Source organism: Lutjanus erythropterus, chromosome 16, assembly GCF_056507025.1.
Source record: "Lutjanus erythropterus isolate fLutEry1 chromosome 16, fLutEry1.hap2, whole genome shotgun sequence".
In the NCBI taxonomy this organism is placed as follows: Eukaryota; Metazoa; Chordata; class Actinopteri; order Lutjaniformes; family Lutjanidae; genus Lutjanus; species Lutjanus erythropterus.
This window is the reverse complement of record NC_139332.1, coordinates 3,064,066-3,082,796: the sequence shown is the minus strand read 5'-3', so window position 1 is coordinate 3,082,796 and position 18,731 is coordinate 3,064,066. Positions and strand designations below refer to the sequence as shown.

The 18,731-nt window shown below is 38.7% G+C and overlaps 2 non-coding genes across 2 annotated transcripts; both read left to right on the top strand.

Moving 5' to 3' along the window:
• The first annotated feature begins 12,444 nt into the window (after positions 1-12,444).
• Positions 12,445-12,518, top strand: trnai-uau (transfer RNA isoleucine (anticodon UAU)). Its single transcript has one exon. It is a non-coding gene; the product is annotated as a tRNA-Ile (tRNA).
• A 2,494-nt stretch (positions 12,519-15,012) lies between these two features.
• trnat-ugu (transfer RNA threonine (anticodon UGU)) lies at positions 15,013-15,086 on the top strand. Its single transcript has one exon. It is a non-coding gene; the product is annotated as a tRNA-Thr (tRNA).
• The last annotated feature ends 3,645 nt before the right edge of the window (positions 15,087-18,731 follow it).

The following is an 18,731-nucleotide window of genomic DNA, read 5'->3' as shown; positions in this document are numbered from 1 at the left end:
CGTACCTCTTTTATCAACACCATCATTGTTATATGGCTTTTTGAAGAAACTTCAGCTGCTGACACTCAGTTGCCGTGACACTAGGTGCGTTTGAGATGAGCCAGGCCTGCCCAGAATTGATCAGCGGTGATCGCTGCATAGTGCATGCCGGTTAGATTTGTGTCCGACTTGATCCCGACTTGCACTGATGTCATGCACATGTGGGCAACAATAACCTCACGAGATCGAGGCGGCCGCAGTTTGTAGAGCCAAATGCCGCAGCTGCTCTCCACCAACTGCAAACGCCTGGCTGTCACCTGATTGACAAGCTGACAGGCTCTGATTGGCTCCTAATTTTGACAACAAACACCACGTGTTGTATAAAATACTAATTTTCTGTGTAATTGTAATATTTAATGCTGGACATATCAGTCTTCTGTTATGTGATGAAGTTTTAATCTGTCAGCAAGCAGATATTTTGTGTCTGATAATAATAAAGGTCATGACTTATCAAAAGAACAGTTTAGTGCTTTACAAGGCAGATAAAAGAACAGATGTTACAAGCGTCAAAAGGAGGATCTCTTGTATTTTAACTTCAATCAACGATCAAGAACACACTTTATTTCTTCAGCTATGATCATGATCTGCAGACTACAGGTAACCTACAGGTGATCTAACAGGATGTTCGCGTCTCTTCCTCTACTCTCTCGTAAGTCTGTTGAAAACTGTCCAACTTGACTGCAGCTTTTTGTCTCCACCTCCTGCTGTGGCCGCCTGATCTCGTCTACTCTCCAGGCGAGGCGCAGTTCGTCTCGAACGCACCTAATAGCTAATTAATATGCTCACTCGCCACTAAGTGGTCAGGCGTGTGAATTGCAACCTGTCAAAATGACAGATGACCTTCAGATTTTTCCGTCACTGTTTTAGAAAAACGGTCAACGACGGAAAATATTCAGTTAATGCGACCCCTGGTTTGTATATATTCCTACATCCTTCATTACACTTCAGAAAAGTGTTCAACACTCACTTACACCCAGCCAACCAGACTGACCATCGGCAGGCTTTGCCTATAGCAGTTTAAGTGGTGAATCATCCTTTACTGCATGGGCCACTCATATATTTGTTATATGCCAATTAGTTTTGCTTTAAGTTTATGTGTTGGGATGTCAGTAATTCATGGAACAGCACTTGAAGGGACAGCTTTAGCAACTCAGTGGAAATTCTTTGAAAGCATGCACCAAGTATTGTGTCAAAGACAATAGGCTGGCATTCCTTATATCCTCTCAAGAGCTTACACTGCACTTTCTTTTCCTTTGAAGGGGTACATAGTTCTGCAAAAGTTCTCTAAAATTCAGCATTTAGCAAGCTTCTGGGAAAACCTCAATAATTATGGTATTTTGATGACAATTTAACATGGAAATCCGTCACCTTCCCAACACAGATCTCTCACATCTATGATTAAATACTTACTTTACTGTAAGAAGCCTCTCATTTCAGTGAAGAGACTTAAGTGAAGTTTCCTGGTCTGATTCCAATCTATAAAAAGATTCCTTTATGATGCCATTTAATCTTCTCGGTATGTAATACTGTCATCAAAATACAAGTAGTCAGCACCAGCACATCTCTCTGAGGCAGAGAAAGCAATGACATACCAATTAAGAAATGGGGTGTTGGCCTGTTATCTACCATCTTTAACTGTGACACCTTTTAATAGATCAAACAAAGTGGTGAATATGAGCTGTTCTTCTTCACAGAAGAGAGAAACTGAGCAGGTATGTGTACTTTTTCAGCTCATGTGTTACTCAGGGTATCAACATGTGTGTCAAAACTGTGATGAACATAACTGTAGTGATTTCTCTGTGGATGGCAGTGTGGGTCAGTTGGTCAGTTAGTCTGCAACTTTGGTCCAGATGGAAAATTTGTGTAGAAATGTTGGATGGATTTCCATGCAGTTTGGGACAGACATTTATGGTCCCCAGAGGATGAGTCCTAATGACACTGATGACTCTCAAAGTTTTCCTCCACCATAAGGTTGCCAGTTTTGATTTTGTGTGAAATCTTGACTGACAGACTTGAACTATTGAATGGGTTGCCATGAAACCTGGTACAGATATTCAGGATCCCCAGAGGATTTTGGTACTAGAAAACTGACAGTTTCATCAATCAGAAAATCTGAAAATGATGGCAATGTTGCTGAGTTGTTCAGTAGTCTTGGAAGACAGAAATGGTTCTTTTAAGTATTGTGATTCTTTTTTTTATGATTCCTGAATCATTTTTTAAATTCATTGATCAATTTCTTATGTATATATAAATAACTAACACTTGGTCTGTTAGACCAAAGCTTATAAATAATGGAAATTCCCATTGACATGCTAACTGAAATTAGCATTGTGATTGCAGAAATAAATCTCAACAAACTTATCCATGTTACTTTACATGCCTAACCTATTATGGCATGTTTGGTCATACTTTAACACATTCATTTTCTCTGTGCTGTTGAAACAAACTTTCAGCTGCTGATTTCACATTGTTAACTCACCTGTTACTTCAACAGTCCACACTGAGCAGCTACAGCAACCTCAGAGGGTCAAAACTCAGACTCAAAATACAGCTACTACTTGGAAGAGGTATTGTCTGCCAGGAAAGGGCAGAGCATAAATATATATTCTATATTTTATTTATTGTTTATTGCTTTATTTGATGAGCAGGAACAGCTAGATGTAGCACGTCAAAAATTATATATACATTATTTTTTAAATTTTCATTCTAGTGTGCTTTTTTGTTTTTATTTTTACCAGTTTAATATGCAGTCATGTCCAGGTTTTCAAAGGACAGTTTTCAGGTTCAATTTCTGATTTGAGGAATGTTAATTTAAATGCTAAAGTCGTGCTCTTCATTTTGGCCTAACATTGTTTTTTATTTATTATTTTCCTATGGCACCAGCCTGATGAGCAGGACCAGCTGAAGTTTACTTCAAAAAGTATTTTATTTCCAGTTTTATATTTGCAGTATAGCAGTGATGCTGCTGAAATGAACCTCAGTGACTGACTGATGTGATGTTTGATGTTTTTGGGAATATGAATCATGATATACAGGCTCTTAAAGTGTATGACTGAACTTTTCCCCATGATCTAGTGTTAAAAATGGATTCAAAAATCATAATAAATCATTATATCAAATCGGCAACCAAGTATCATGAATCAGGAGGTAAGTATTGTTTTAGCCACCAGCTGCAAGAATGAAATATCTCAAGTATTGGATAAATTTCCATAAATTGTTTTTATAAACAATTGTGGTCCCCAGAGGATGAATCTTTACAACTGGTCTCTCATTCAGTCTTTGACTCCGATGGTGACAGAACCGCCATGTAAGGCACTGTGTGAAAGTTGAGGGCATTTCTAGAAATTCAATAAACTGATCCAGACCTCTGTGTGACCGTTGTTATTCCTTATTAATCTGTTGGGTTTCATTTTTGTGTAAAGTGTGTGTTTGTTTTGAACCTCCACAGCTGGCCTGAGAGGAGCTGACCGGACGGACGCTGGAACATAATGGCCTGGCTGTTCACCAAAAATAAAGGAGTTTGAATGAAAGGAAAGAGGCTGTCGCAAAGACAGGAAAGCAATCAGTCTGGAGGAAACGCACTGCAATGTTATCCTTGTTCTTTACACAGTAGGAATAGCATGTTATCATGTTTGTGGTTGTGCATGTATATTTTTATTGTACTCTTACAGTTACAGTTGGTAAGTCCTTCAGCAACCATGTCTTATCTTACATGTTGATGCTGCTGGAGAGTTATTTTGTATTTTTAATGTGTTTCAAACTACTAAAAGCTAACAGGGGGCTCATTATCATCATCAAATTACTTACATTGGACAACCATGATGAAGCTCTCTTGTCCATGCATATATTGTTTATAAGAGTGGCATTCGGGCTCACTGTGTGGGAGCTCAAGGAAATCTCTCATACCATTTACTGCTTGGTCTTCACAAAGACTGGATGCCTGCACAGTTGTTTCACTTGTGACTCACCATGTCATGTGTTGATGGATAGTTATTTGTGCCAGGAATAATGAGATTGTAGCAGGTTTAAAGCTGCTAACATCAATTTATTCTAGATTCAGACTCCAGGCCACGCCAACACAGGAAGGGCACAAATATAAAAGTTTCTTTTTATCACTAAATCTTTTTAAAAATCCATGTGATTTCATGAATAAATTCTTTAAAAAGGAGATCAGAAGAAAACACTGTCCTAACAATCGATCCCAGATATGGCAATGCACATAAACAAAAATAGATTTTAGAATACCAAATAGTCCTGTCCAGACCAGTCTTTGTTTAAATCTTGGTTTCTTTGCAACTGAGTGCCAGCAAGGAAGCTTCAGTGTGGTTCTTGATGTGATATGATGACCACAATGAGGTCACAAGGTCTGATCCAGGAAATCCAGCATCCAAATCGATTCCGTGTAGTCAGTCAGCCACAGACCAAGAGGTGCACTGCCCAGCTAATGTTAGGTTAGCAAAATAGGCAGACTGGAGAGACATGCTCTGCAAGTTATAGTAGGACATCAACAAGGGGCAAAAGTGGAGAAAGTCAGACACAGAAGAAGCAGCGAGAATGTGGTCAGTTTTCAAAATAAAAGAACCTATGCAGACTGGTGATCATTAAGACAGACAGAAAAAGAAACTATTCAACTACATAACCTACTTATCCAAAGTAGAAGCACAAAAAGCAAGGAAAGAGGAGCAAATCAACAAAGTCTGAGCAAGTCACCATAATCAGGTGGGAAAAATGCTCCATGGCTGAGATGCTTTTGAAATACTGCTGATGAGCCATGTGGAGGACAGATAGAAACCATGACACAGATTTGTCAGTGCCAGTGGAATCAACTGGTACATAGTATCAACCGGAGGCAATTTGGAAGAATTTAAGCGGCATAGCTTTGTTGCACTTCTACCATGGATACGTTTCTTTTCTGTCTGTCTTTATGATCAAGAGTCTGTACCAGAGCTTTTATTTTTTAAAAATTGACCGGATTCTCTCTGCTCTTTCTGTGTCTGACTTTCTGCCTGCTCGATCTGCTCTGTGTAGATTGACACAGCATCTGTCAAAAATAGACTGGATGCATATTTGAAGAGAAGAGCTGCTTCTAGGATTCTGGTGGGATCACAAGCATTGTGTAGAATGGATGCAGTCAGCTCCGGCTGATGTGACACTCTGTGGAATCTAGGCGTTACGCATGATGGTGTTACATCAAGAGAGATCAGGAGGTCTCCAAAGTCATTTAGAAATGATCATCTGGGCACTGCGATTATCCATAGTGAGTGAGGCTTGTTGTTGTTCATTTCACTCTTGACCAAAGACAAAACAGTCCCCTCATATTTGGCAGTCATGTTTTTAGATTAAAATAAAACCAAAAAAGTTGGAAGCATTGCTATTTCTAATAAGCGAGGATACTTTTTTTCAACATTTAAGATCTTTAACACAAAAAGAGTTACAACTGTCCCTGGTCTCCCCCACTTTCAGCTGAGTCTAATTAATTAATTATTTGTCAGGAAACTGGAAATTGAGACCACTTGTGAAGTTTTATTGACAGAGACAATGATCATTGCTAAGCAACCAAGATGCATCTCCGACTGTGCAAAAAGTAACAATATAATAGTGGCAATTTCTGTGTGGTCAGTATGACCGCCTATAAGATATTTTAAATTAAAATACAGACGTATTTTTTTTTAATACAACAAAGTTATTGCACATATAAATTTGAAAATTGTCAAAATGACCACCTTGGTTGTTCTATTAGATGACTGAACAGCTATGGGCCACACTGACATGAACTTCACTGAATATAATTAGTCACCAAAGGCACTTAATTCTGTTGACATGTTTACTTTGTGTTTCTTTACCTTTGTGGCCCTGTAATGTTTACACCACACTGTGTGTCTTAATAATACATTAGCAGCTGCCTTCCTGTTCAGCCTGGATGAGGTCTAGACACAACACAACTAGACACAGCCTCCGGGGGAGTTTGTTATACAACCATCTAGTTTCAAGCACAGCCACAGCCAAATACAACTGCCTAGGGGCTGACTGGAGTGTGTGTGCTGGAGCGTGTGTGTGTGTGTGCTGAAGAGGGGATGAGAGATAGAGATTGTCAGTGTGAGCATACCAGTGTACATGCTGCTACAGCACAAGGTAAGAAGAGGTGAGGAGAAACACTGAACTCTGCGGAATAAAAAAAAAATCCTCCACTGTCAAAACAAATAGTTCTCGCGGGGCCGTGTCTGCTGACACCCGCCGTCTCTGCAGGACCCACCCAGTCTGTGATGGTGGCAGGGGGCAGGACTCGCTTCGCCAGTGCTGGCTTCCTGTGAAGGTCATGCAGAAGACACCACTGGAGTATAAATCAGGTCAAAGCCTCCTCTCGCTGCCTGCAGGAGAGCATGTGGTTAGTGGAGCTCAGCAGGCAGCACGAGCAGAGATTGGCCTCTCTCTCAAGTGTGAAAACAAGCTCAAATGTAAACCTTCAGCTCCTGCACACATATATATTAGGCCAGCATTGGCTTGAGATGTTATCTGCCCTGAATAATGTCAGTATATGAAGACCCAGAGCAGAAAATGTTTTCTTACTCATCTCGCAAGATAATTTTCCTCTTAAAGTGTCATTATCTAATTTTTAATAATGAAAAAATCTTGTTTTTGAGGTAAAAATATTTATTTTTATAGAAATTATATGGAGATGGGCCATGAATTTTGGCAGTGAATGTTACAAAAAAGTGTAAGAGAACATGTTTAAAGTGGCAGTCTCAAAGATTTTAGTCCTGTTGGCCTTTTCCACCGGCACTTTTGGCCATGCTAAGCCAAACCATACAGTGCTGAATTTGTATTTCCATTATTACTTTCAGCACGCTGAGCTACGCCTGAGATGGACCTGTTCTGGAGTTGGGCCAAAGTGAGCCTGACCCTCCCCCAAGCGGGCTGCAGTGATGTCTCGTCTCGCCGGCTGTGGCATCCCATGATGAGCCTCCTCTCTCCCCTTCAAATAAGTGGGTGTTGTGACACTCAGCTCATGTGTGCGCAGGAAAGCAGAGAAGAAGAGGTTTCTTTAAGTCTGTATATGTTCATCTCTCAGTACTTTTGTAGCTTCTAACAGAATCATTAAGTTTTGAAATGTAGTTTTCTCAGTCATTGTTTGTATTTTCAGGTATCTGCATTATTTTCACATTTCATATTGTCTTTCAGCTGCGTCATGTTAAGTTAGTGCTGATGAAAACAAGACACAGGTGAGAGGGCAGTCAAGAACATGTGTACTGTATGTAATGTGATAGAAAGAGTTTATTTGTTTATGAACACCTGCAAACCCTATGGAAAATATAATAAAAACTTGGTTAAAAAAAAAGAACAGGTGAAAATAATCAGTGATCAAAAACAAGAAATAAAACCAACAAAGACACATAAGAGAAGACATACCAAAATAAAACAGGAAGTGACTATGAAAAACCCAACCCATGATGGAAGTTAATTCTCATTTTGTAGTTCAGACTGTTTTAGAATATTTTTCCTTCCCAAAAATGTATCAGTAACAAAACACAATAACAAATATGATAATACGGAGGCTTATATCAATAATTTTTAAATGTAATTTTTGAGGTTCATTGAATTTTGATTCCAATTTTTATTTATAAAGGGCATCAAATTGTTCAAACTTAAGGATTCATTATGTTATTTTTTTTTTTAGATGATAATCTAATATATTTTACTTTTTACAAAACATCTCATCTCTCAGAATTTTAACTGACATTGAGTTTACTAAAATACTTTTGACTGACAAAACTGGGTTAAAATGTTATTTATTTCTCTCAGATAAATGATTAAGAGTTACTTTATGACTACAGAAACAATGATGTCATAATTGAAAGATTTATTCATAGTTCATGGTGACTGTTTTTACATAATTTATAACACATAATTCATTATTTGCAAAAATATATATATTTCAACTTTCAAAAAGATCAAAAAGATCTTTTTAAAAACAGCAATGAAAATAATTAGCAAAAACGTTAAAATCTAGGGGTTAGGTTTCAGGACAGCCACCTCCCATCAAAGTACCCCGCAAATGATGGTTTTATATATATTAAGGTTAATTTTATCACAAATATTATTTTAGATTACAATAGTAAATAGGAGGATCTTAGTAAACATCTAAAATTTACACACTTTTAAATTAGTTTTTTGGTTGTCAGACAGCAGTTTGCACCTATTCGGTTGAACTGTTCTTTAATACTACAGGTCACAGAACTCTAGGAGCAACAAACAGCCGATAAATAAACCAGTCCACATATTCTTTCTTTCCAGTAGAAAAGAAAGTAGTTCTGGTAGATTCTACAGCAGAAAGAAAGCAGCTCCTACATGAATGTGCTCACAACAAGGCCTGTGGATTATCTCGAATCATGATATTTGAAACGAGACACTGGTTTTTAATTTTGGTGCTTTTGGTGTTTTGAGCCCCACAAGCCAAGTGCCATTTAGTCCAGTCCCATTATTGAGGGCAACTGATATCTCCAAAACTCTGCAACTATCATCCACAAGATCTACATGGATTATAGCACTACAGGCCAAGGGAAAAATAAGTATTCTTGAATTTAAGCGGGTGAGTTATATAAACATTCCCCCCTTACAGTTGCAGCTGTACTATAGTTGTACAGATGAATGTGTAGCTCTGTGGGGATTGACTCACTTTTGGAGCCTCGAGTGGACATTTGAGGAAGTGCAGTTTTTGGCACATGTTCGCTGGCTTCATTCTTCAGCTCCAGAGGTTTCTGCTCAGCCTGACCTTCAGTCTCATGCCTGGCAGGCCAATGATGCTACAGTTTATTCTGTAAACTGTTGTATGTGAAGAACTGTGTGTATAGAGTGACTTCGGTGTATTATTACTGCATGACCTGTGTGTGGTAAATCTGTCAGAGAATTTGGCAGGGATTAATCAGCACCCTGTTGACAGGTCACATGCAGCACAGCTCAGACAGCACCAGTGAAACTTTGCCAACAAGGCACACTTGTGTTATTAATAGCAATGACAGCACAGATTCTGTCACCACAGCAAAACACGTCTGAAGAGAGGTTACATGTTTCTGACATGTGGACAGTCTCTGATTGCCTCACCAGGAAGTCATGCATTCATGTAGAGGTGGCTTCTTCAAGACATGTTGTTCTTTTTAAACACGCCACGCCATCATCACCTCAAAAATAATACACTGACCCACTTGTAACAGGTTTATTCTTAAAGGGAAAGTTCACCCAAAAATGAAAATTCAGTCATAATCTACTCACCCTCATGGTGAATGAAGGTTGGGTTTAGTTTTTCAGTCCACAAAACACTGCTAGAGATTCACAGGAAAACAGTGTTGCAGAATCTCCCAAACAATGGAAGTGAATGGTGACCAGTTCTCAGATGTAAAATAACAACCAAAAAAAATGCCTCCATACTGCTTGTCTGGTGTAATCCAAGTCTCCTTTCATTTTTGGGTGAATTATCCCTTTAAGAGGCATGCATGAGTGATAAAAAGAATAGGTGTCATTCACTCATTTTCTCATACATGTCATGTATAAACAATGTGTTTTCTCACAAAGGGTGAAAACGTGTTTGACTGTACAATTATAACACCCAACTTGGAGTTTAAATATGTAGATATGTAGATATGTAGATGTTAAATATATAGAGATTTTTTTTGGTCACTTGTGGACAGCGGAACAACCTTTAACAAGATATCTGCCAATATCTGATTTTTTTTTACTCCTTATTCTAATACTGACCAATATTGTCACCAAGCATCTACGCATGCAGCTACGTCTAACTGTACAGACTTAATAAGGAAACAACAAAAGTCTAAATGTCCTACTTAGAACATTACAGACAAACAGGCAGCCTTACAACAATATAATAGATATAGAAACTCACAAAAGCTAAAATTGTGAACAACTTAAACTGATGTCCACTAATCAGAAGTTTAAAGTTGGTTAGTTAGCCCTTAGTAACTGAATTTAATGATAAAAAGTAACCACTATCATGTCCAGTTTGTCATGTATATATAGTTGTTGATGACTTGTGGCTGTGACTGGCTGGTTAAGAGGAGTGAGGAGTCATCAGTCAGAAGCCTTCACACACACACACACACACACACAACCCACTGCCAGAGGTGGCAAAAGTACACACTTATTTACTCAAGTACATGTGCAGATACTTGTGTAAAAAAGGAAAAAGTAGAAGTACTGATTCAACTTCTTATTCAGTGAAAGTAAAAAGTACAGACTCTGAAGTAAAAAGTCGTCCTCTTAAGGACATTTGTACTGACTGTTTCTGTGAAACCAGTCGAGTCTCCCCACTCATTTCTTTAGTTTTGTTGTTTTGTCTTTTACATTGATTTCACGTTGTTTTTTTGGCTTATGTCTTTTTTTTATCTTGCTATGTCTTTTCCGTTTTTTCAGTTGTTTTTATTTATGTCTTTTATAATTCTTTTCTTATGTCGTTATGCTGTTTTTCATCTTTTTCACATTTTTTTCATCTTGCTGCGTCTTTCATGTCATTTTTCATCTTATTACATATTTCATTTTGTGAATTTTTTTTTGTCTTTTACATTGTTTTTATCTATTATGTCCTTCACAATGTTTTTTGTCTTATGTCTTTTACTTTGTTTATCATCTTGTTATATCTTTCACATCATTTTCATCTTTTTACGTCTCTTATGCCATTTCTTGTCTATTCACGTCTTTTATGTGCTCTGTCATTTTCCATCTTGTTCTGTCCTTAAATCTTGTTGTATCTTTTCTGTTCTTTCTATCTGTCTTTTACAACTTTTTTTGTCTTGTCTTTTATTTTGTTTCATATTGTTGAGCCTTTTATGTAGTTTTTTGTCTGTTTTCATCTTCTTGTGATGTTGTCACATCTTTTTTCTTTATGTCCTTTCTCATATGTCTCCTACGTTGTATTGTTATGTCTGCTGTGCATGATGATATACACTGATGGATACTCAAAGGAATCATGCTTTCTGTGTGTAATTGTTCCAACCATTTAGGTTAAAATCAGTCTTGATGTTGGGAAGGCACCACTCAATCATTCAAAATGGAAATAATCAATATTTCCCCTCAAATGCATTCTAACTAAAGTAACAAGTCTGTTTGGAAAATGTAAGAAGTACAAAGTAAATATATTTGTGTTCAAATGTAGGGAGAAAAGGTAAAAAGTTGTGAGAAAAATAAATACTCTAGTAAAGTACACATACCTAAAACATGTACTTCAGTATAGTAAGACAGTATCTGTACTTGAAGCCCCTCCCTGGCTTACATTAAAAAGGCCAGGTGGAAAACATTAAGGAATTAAATGAACTATAAAGTAAACTGATGTTAAACTGAAGTTGGTTTTTACCTCCTGATATATTAAGGTATGTCATCTGTGTGAATATTTGCTCTTGTGTACATGACTAGCCACAGAAGACATTTGTATTACCACAGCTGACAGAGGCGTGTTAGTTCCTACAGCATGTTGGTGCCCTAATGACAGACTTACAGGCTTTATTTTGGTCTAAATGTCACACTAAAGGGGCTCTTTAGTTGCCCATATGACCCTCTGCTGCTCTGGTGTGACCTCAGCGCAAAAATGATGAAAACGAACTCTCATAAGTGGTGCCATTTATTCATTTTCACACTTACACACTCTGCACACACCACCGCTGCAACCTTTGAACCTCACTCGCTGACTTGTTTTTCCCAGCAGACGTCAAAGCCTCTTTACTGGCAGAGCGTATCAGTCAGCTGCATGTGGGAGTGATTATCTGTTCCTCTGCTCCTCTACCTGAGTCTTCAGCTCTTAAAGCCTCTGCTACGCTTTTGAACACAAGTCCATCCGACTGATGGAGAACATGTGTGAAATATCACGACAGCATATCAGGTAAAGGGGGGGGGGGTGGGGGGGGGGGGTCTGGGAACACACTCTGTACTGACAAGGATGGATTCAGGCTGTGACTAAAGAGAAGCTAAACTTCAGATGGGACAGTTTGGAAAGAATGGAAGAGATTCAAAAGACGTGCAAGTCATTAGAATTAGCAATACTGTTATTATTATTAGAGCAGATGTTAGTAGCCATGGCAGTGACCTTCATATAAGGTTTATTTATGACGTTTATCAGTTTATCATAATAAGTTTATTCATTCTTGAGAATTGGGAGAATTGGAACAAAACTGTATTTTGATTTGATTTTGAATTTTACTCTTCAATAATTCTGGGAAATATACTTGCTTATTAAAAGTCTTAGTTATTAAATTATTTATTCATTGTAGAGGTCAACTGCATCAGATGGAAAATCTGATCGAGTTCTTGTGATGATTTTGTGATGTATATTTGGTATCAAAGCCTTAAACCACCTGACTTCAAGAGGCAAAAGTAAATTAGAACATATCTGAAATCTATAGATGAGGCGCTGTAGCTTACCTGGTCAAAGCGCCTGTCTTATAAACAAGAGCTCCTGGGTTCAAATCCCAGCAGTGCCTTCTTGACATTAGTAAGTGTATTTAAAGTGTGCTACCAAACCTATCAAACAATACAGAAAAAAACATGGAGCCATTTTGATATTGAAGCAAATGTCAGATTGCCATATTTCCATGAACTTACCAAAACAAGTAAGTTCAAAGTAAGTGATCTAATGTTACAGATATTGAGATGCGTCATCGCTCATATATCTTTTCTTGTTAAATGTCTGGTGTAATCAGTAACACTGGTGTTGTCACAAATTTATTTAACAATGAGAATTTTTCCTTACCATGGCATTCCTACTCAAGAGAGCCACAACTGAAACCTAGTAAGGAATCTAGTTTGTACAGTCCTGTCTCTGTAGTGTAATCAGCTGGCTCAGCTGCTAACAGAGAGGTTGTGGTTGAGACATTATTTTTGTGCCACCCAAGGCCGCTGTGCATCCTTGATACATGTTACCAAAATGATGTCAGAGTTGATACAACCATTAATCTGCTTCAGGGAAGAGTTATGCAGCTCATGAAGGCCTTCTCAAACATCCTACTTATTCTCACCTTTATCCGTGTCACTCTTGACAACTGGGATAAAAATATGTTTTAAGGCGGGGTTTGATACTGAAAAGATCGAACTCTTGGCTGTTAGACCTTGTAATGGGCCAGAGTCTTAGTGATTAAGTTCTTCATTAAATGTAGAGGTCAACTCCATTAGATGAAAACGTTTTTGTGATGATTTTGTAATGTATGTTTGGTGTCACCTCTGTAAAAACACCTGAAATACAGTATCTCACAAAAGTGAGTACACCCCTCACATTTCTGCAAACATTTAATTATATCTTTTCATGGGACAACACTGAAGAAATGACACTTTGATACAATGTTAAGTAGTCAGTGTACAGCTTGTATGACAGTGTAAATTTACTGTCCCCTCAAAATAACTCAACACACAGCCATTAATGTCTAAACTGCTGGCAACAAAAGTGTGTACACACCTTGGTGAAATTGTCCAAATTGGACCCCATCAGCCATTTTCCCTCCCCAGTGTCATGTGACTCGTTAGTGTTACAAGGTCTCAGGTGTGAATGGGGAGCAGGTGTGTTAAATTTGGTGTTATCGCTCTCACACACTCATACTGGTCACTGGAAGTTCAACATGGCATCTCATGGCAAAGAACTCTCTGAGGATGTGAAAAAAGAATTGTTGCTCTACATAAAGATGGCCTAGGCTATAAGAAGACTGCCAATACCCTGAAACTGAGCTGAAGCACGGTGGCCAAGACCATACAGCGGTTTAACAGGACAGGTTCCACTCAGAACAGGCCTCGCCATGGTCGACCAAAGAAGTTGAGTGCACATGCTCAGCGTCATATCCAGAGGTTGTCTTTGGAAAATAGACGTATGAGTGCTGCCAGCATTGCTGCAGAGGTTGATGGGGTGGGGGGTCAGCCTGTCAGTGCTCAGACCATACACTGCACACTGCATCATATTGGTCTGCATGGCTGTCATCCCAGAAGGAAGCATCTTCTAAACAAGATGCACATGAACGCCCGCAAACAGTTTGCTAAAGACAAGCAGACTAAGGACATGGATTACTGGAACCATGTCCTGTGGTCTGATGAGACCAAGATAAACTTATTTGGTTCAGATGGTGTCAAGCGTGTGTGGCAGCAATCAGGTGAGGAGTACAAAGACAAGTGTGTCTTGCCTACAGTCAAGCATGGTGGTGGGAGTATCATGGTCTGGGGCTGCATGAGTGCTGCTGGCACTGAGGAGCTACAGTTCATTGAGGGAACCATGAATGCCAACATGTACTGTGACATACTGAAGCAGAGAATGATCCTCTCCCTTCAGAAACTGGGCTGCAGGGCAGTATTCCAACATGATAACGACCCCAAACACACCTCCAAGATGACCACTGCCTTGCTAAAGAAGGTGAGGGTAAAGGTGATGGACTGGCCAAGCAAGTCTCCAGACCTAAACCCTATTGAGCATCTGTGGGGCATCTTCAAATGGACGGTGGAGGAGCACAAGGTCTCTAACATCCACCAGCCCTGTGATGTCATCATGGAGGAGTGGAAGAGGATTCCAGTAACAACCTGTGAAGCTCTGGTGAACTCCACGCCCAAGAGGGTTAAGGCAGTGCTGGAAAATAATGGTGGCCACACAAAATATTGACACTTTGGGCCCATTTTGGACATTTTCACCAAGGGGTGTACTCACTTTTGTTGCCAGCAGTTTAGACATTAATGGCTGTGTGTTGAGTTATTTTGAGGGGACAGTAAATTTACACTGTTATACAAGCTGTACACTGACTACTTTACATTGTATCAAAGTGTCATTTCTTCAATGTTGCCCCATGAAAAGATATAATTAAATATTTGCAGAAATTAGAAAAAATATCTTTTGTGAGATACTGTATATAATGATCTTATATGAAATCAGTTGGCAAAGTCTTTAACAGCCTGGCTTCAACAGGCAAAAGTAAAGTAGAACATATTTTAAATCAGTACATTACTGAAGGCACTGTAGCTTAGCTGGTCAAAGCGCCTGTCTTGTAAACAGGAGATCCTGGGTTCAAATCCCAGCAGTGCCTTCTTGACATTAGTAAGTGTATTTCAAGTGTGCTACCAAACCTATCATTAAAGGGGAAACAATACAGAAAAAAACATGGAGCCATTTTGATATTGAAGCAAATGTCAGATTGCTATATTTCCATGAAATTACCTTCATATATTCCACATCTCCAGAGGATGTATCCTAATGTTTTTAGAGGTTCCTGACCCAACATTGTTGGAGGTTGTGGTCATACTGTACCTCATATATTATTCTAGAAAAAGAGGAGAGGCAAAGTAACAGCTGGAAACACAGTGTACGTTGAAATGACCAAAAATTTTGTCACCTCGTTCCATGTAGTCCAGTGTTTTTAGATCTATCTACCAAACCTTTTTGGTAGATAGACTGTGTCATCAGTGTTGTGGATGTTTGATAGAACTTCCTAATGAACCAACACTCTAAGCATATATTGTATTCAAAACAAGGGGAAGATCTAAATATCATATGTTAATGTTCGAAGTAAGTGATCTAATGTTACAGATATTGAGATGCATCATCGCTCATATATCTTTTCTTGTTAAATGTCTGTTGTCACGAATTTATTAACCAATGAGAATTTCTTCCTTACCGTAGCATTCCTACTCAAGAGAGCCACAACTGAAACCTGGTGAGAAATCTAGTTTGTACTTACAAATATGCCTCTGCAGTACAATCAGCTGGCTCTGCTGCTAACAGAGAGGTTGTGGTTTGAGCCTGCCAAGTGAAGATGAGACATTATTTTTGTGCCACCCAAGGCCGCTGTGCATCCTTGATACATGTTACCAAAATGATGTCAGAGTTGATACAACCAATAATCTGCTTTGGAAGGTAGTTTTGCCACTCATGAAAGCCTTTTCATCATGAAAGCCTACTTATTGTCACCTTTATCTGTGTCATTCTCTACAAAACTGTATTTTGTGGGGGGGTTTATTTTTACTCTTCAATTATGTTGGAAAATATTTTTCAAAAGATCAAACTCTTGGCTGTTAAATCTTATAACAGGCCACCCTCCAAGTCATTAGTGATTTTTTCATTAAATGTTGATGTCGACAAAATGTTCCATATTTTTCGTTTCACAACATAGTCATAGTGAGCAGCTATTTTAATTTTTAAAGTGTGTCAGAGTTCTTTTAATGCTAATCAAAATACACGTTAAACCATAATTCTTACTTAGCTTTGATTTAGAAGACTTGACACTTGATAAAGAGAAAGTTGAGTGAGCGCTTGAGCAGTATTCCAACATTTTCATAAAAAAGAAAGGTTTTAAAACAAAGATGATTATAATGGCACATTTTTGTCAGTAGGTGTTGTTAGTTTCAGATTTTGACGGCTTTTAACACATTTTTAAATTGTTTTTAAGTTGTTTGAAGGGTGTTTCCTGGCATAAAGCAAGTTTAGAAATTGTGAGAAATAATGATGCAAACCAAAACATTATGATACAACATGCAACATTTTATTGTCCAAATTCTCAGGAATGGGTGCCATCAAAGCTTGAGTATTTGTTAGTAACAGCCTTCAAAGCCAACATGGTTTGATTCCTATTGGAAATAAATGTGGTAAATGTGAGGCAGGGCACACTGAGAGTCAGACCTTTAAAGGGAGGCTGTGTGTAGTGATTCACCATGAATCACAGAGCAAAGGTCACACCTCACAGGTAAAGGGTTTTGGCCTGGAGAGCGTTTGGTTCAGCCAGGGAATGTAAAACCCTCTGCCACCTGAGTGGGAAGCCAGCAGGGGAACAGAGGCAAATATGTACCTGGGTGAGGAAGTGAACTGGTTGTTTTGAACTGAGAAAGACACAAACCGTTGTCATGGACAGACTGCTTTACTTGTTTTACTGTGCCTTCACACCTTTATTTTAGTTTATTTGATCCAGACACAGGAAAAAATATGATGCACTGTTGTATTGTAGTTCTGCTCTGGTTCCTCTTTACACATGAAGATATACAGACTAACAAGTAACTCACTGATTGGATAGTTCTGGTGATTCTCACCCTGCTTCATCAGGACTGATTTGGGAAAATCAACTTCCTGTGACTGACAGAAGTTTATGGAGCACTAATGATCATGAATATATAACTGAGTATGAACATTATTAGCATTATCAGACTGCAAACTGAGCACATGTTGAGTACTCAGAGGAGGATACAAGCACAACAGTTTGAACAGCTCTTGACCTACTAATCATTGGAAAATACCCACGCTGACATGCATATGTTACCATGGTTACCACATGATTTGCACACTGTTGGACTCAGAGGAGTTACAGTGCTCTCATGTTCAAAGAAACAATCACTTATGGTAAATAAAAAATGATAAAGTGCTTTTTATTTAGAGTGGCCCAAAGTTCAAGGTAATGTCATAAGTGCACAGGGTGACCTTCTAGGTGACAAAATGTTCTATAGCCATTTGGAATGCCACTGCAGTGGACAACACAGGATAAAGTGCCCCATAGGTTGCCCTTGCTGTGGACAAGATATGATAAAGTGAAAAAAACAAAATAGGATGTCCTCTAGAGCACCCTTCCAGTGGACAAAACATGCTAAATTGTTCTGGGTGCCCTTCCAGTGGAAAAAAACATGGTAAAGGGCCCTTTACAGTGCCCTTCCAGTTGACAAAATGTGATAAAATGCATGACAACTTTTGGGACATTGGTGACCCACCACATGCGGATGGTGCCCTTTTATCTTTCCCCCCGCCCCCAAGACAGTCTGAGCCCACCACTGAATTTGCACACATACGTATATTCATGGATTAAACAGATCGATTTTGCTTTGCAATTTTGAATGCTTGGTTAAATACATTTTACAAATCAGCAGATAGATTTCTTGCAATTTAGCTTTTGAAATCATGCTAAAATCACATACCTGCTTTCATAAAGTACTGCCGTTGGCTCGTTTGCTTTCACACCGCACACAGACCACGACAGAGTCTGCTTGGAAGCTCACAACTTTACACCCCAACCCAAACAAACCCTACTGACCTAACAAACACACCAGGGGCATTTTTAGTCTAACCAAACAAGTGTGAAAGCACCTTTAGTGTGGCCTAAATATGTGCAGTGTAGTTGGTCATTATCAGAAACTCAGGAACAACCGGTTCTGACCTAAGGCCTTCAAACATCAAACTCAGTGCTTGTTGTCTAACATCTGAACTCTCTTTCTATTTAATACTGAAGAAAGGTGGAATGACATGCAGCTAATGGCTGCAGGCAGGACTCAGAGCCACAGCCACTACAGAGGACTCACAGCCTCAGTACATGAGGCAATCACTCTACCAACTGAGCTACCAGGCCTCTCTGAGTCTGACAATTTTAGTAACTTTTAAAAACTCTGGCCAAGTGTGTGGAGGTGTGTGTGTTTCTCTCAGGCTTTCTTTTTTTATTATTCACACAACAATTTATGTCACTTTTGTACTGTGCTGTGCATTTTTTTATTGTTACATTTGAATCATCACTTTTATATTGTTTATATTTTATATTTATATTATATCAATTTTTGTTTGTATAACAGTGCAAAACTATGAATAACCTCGGGGAGAGACTGTCGGAAAATGTGCTGTTATCCGCATTTGTATCATTGAGGCTACAAAGAAGGCACCAGATTCTTTCAAGAGATATTTGGGATGCAGCCAGGATACAACCGTC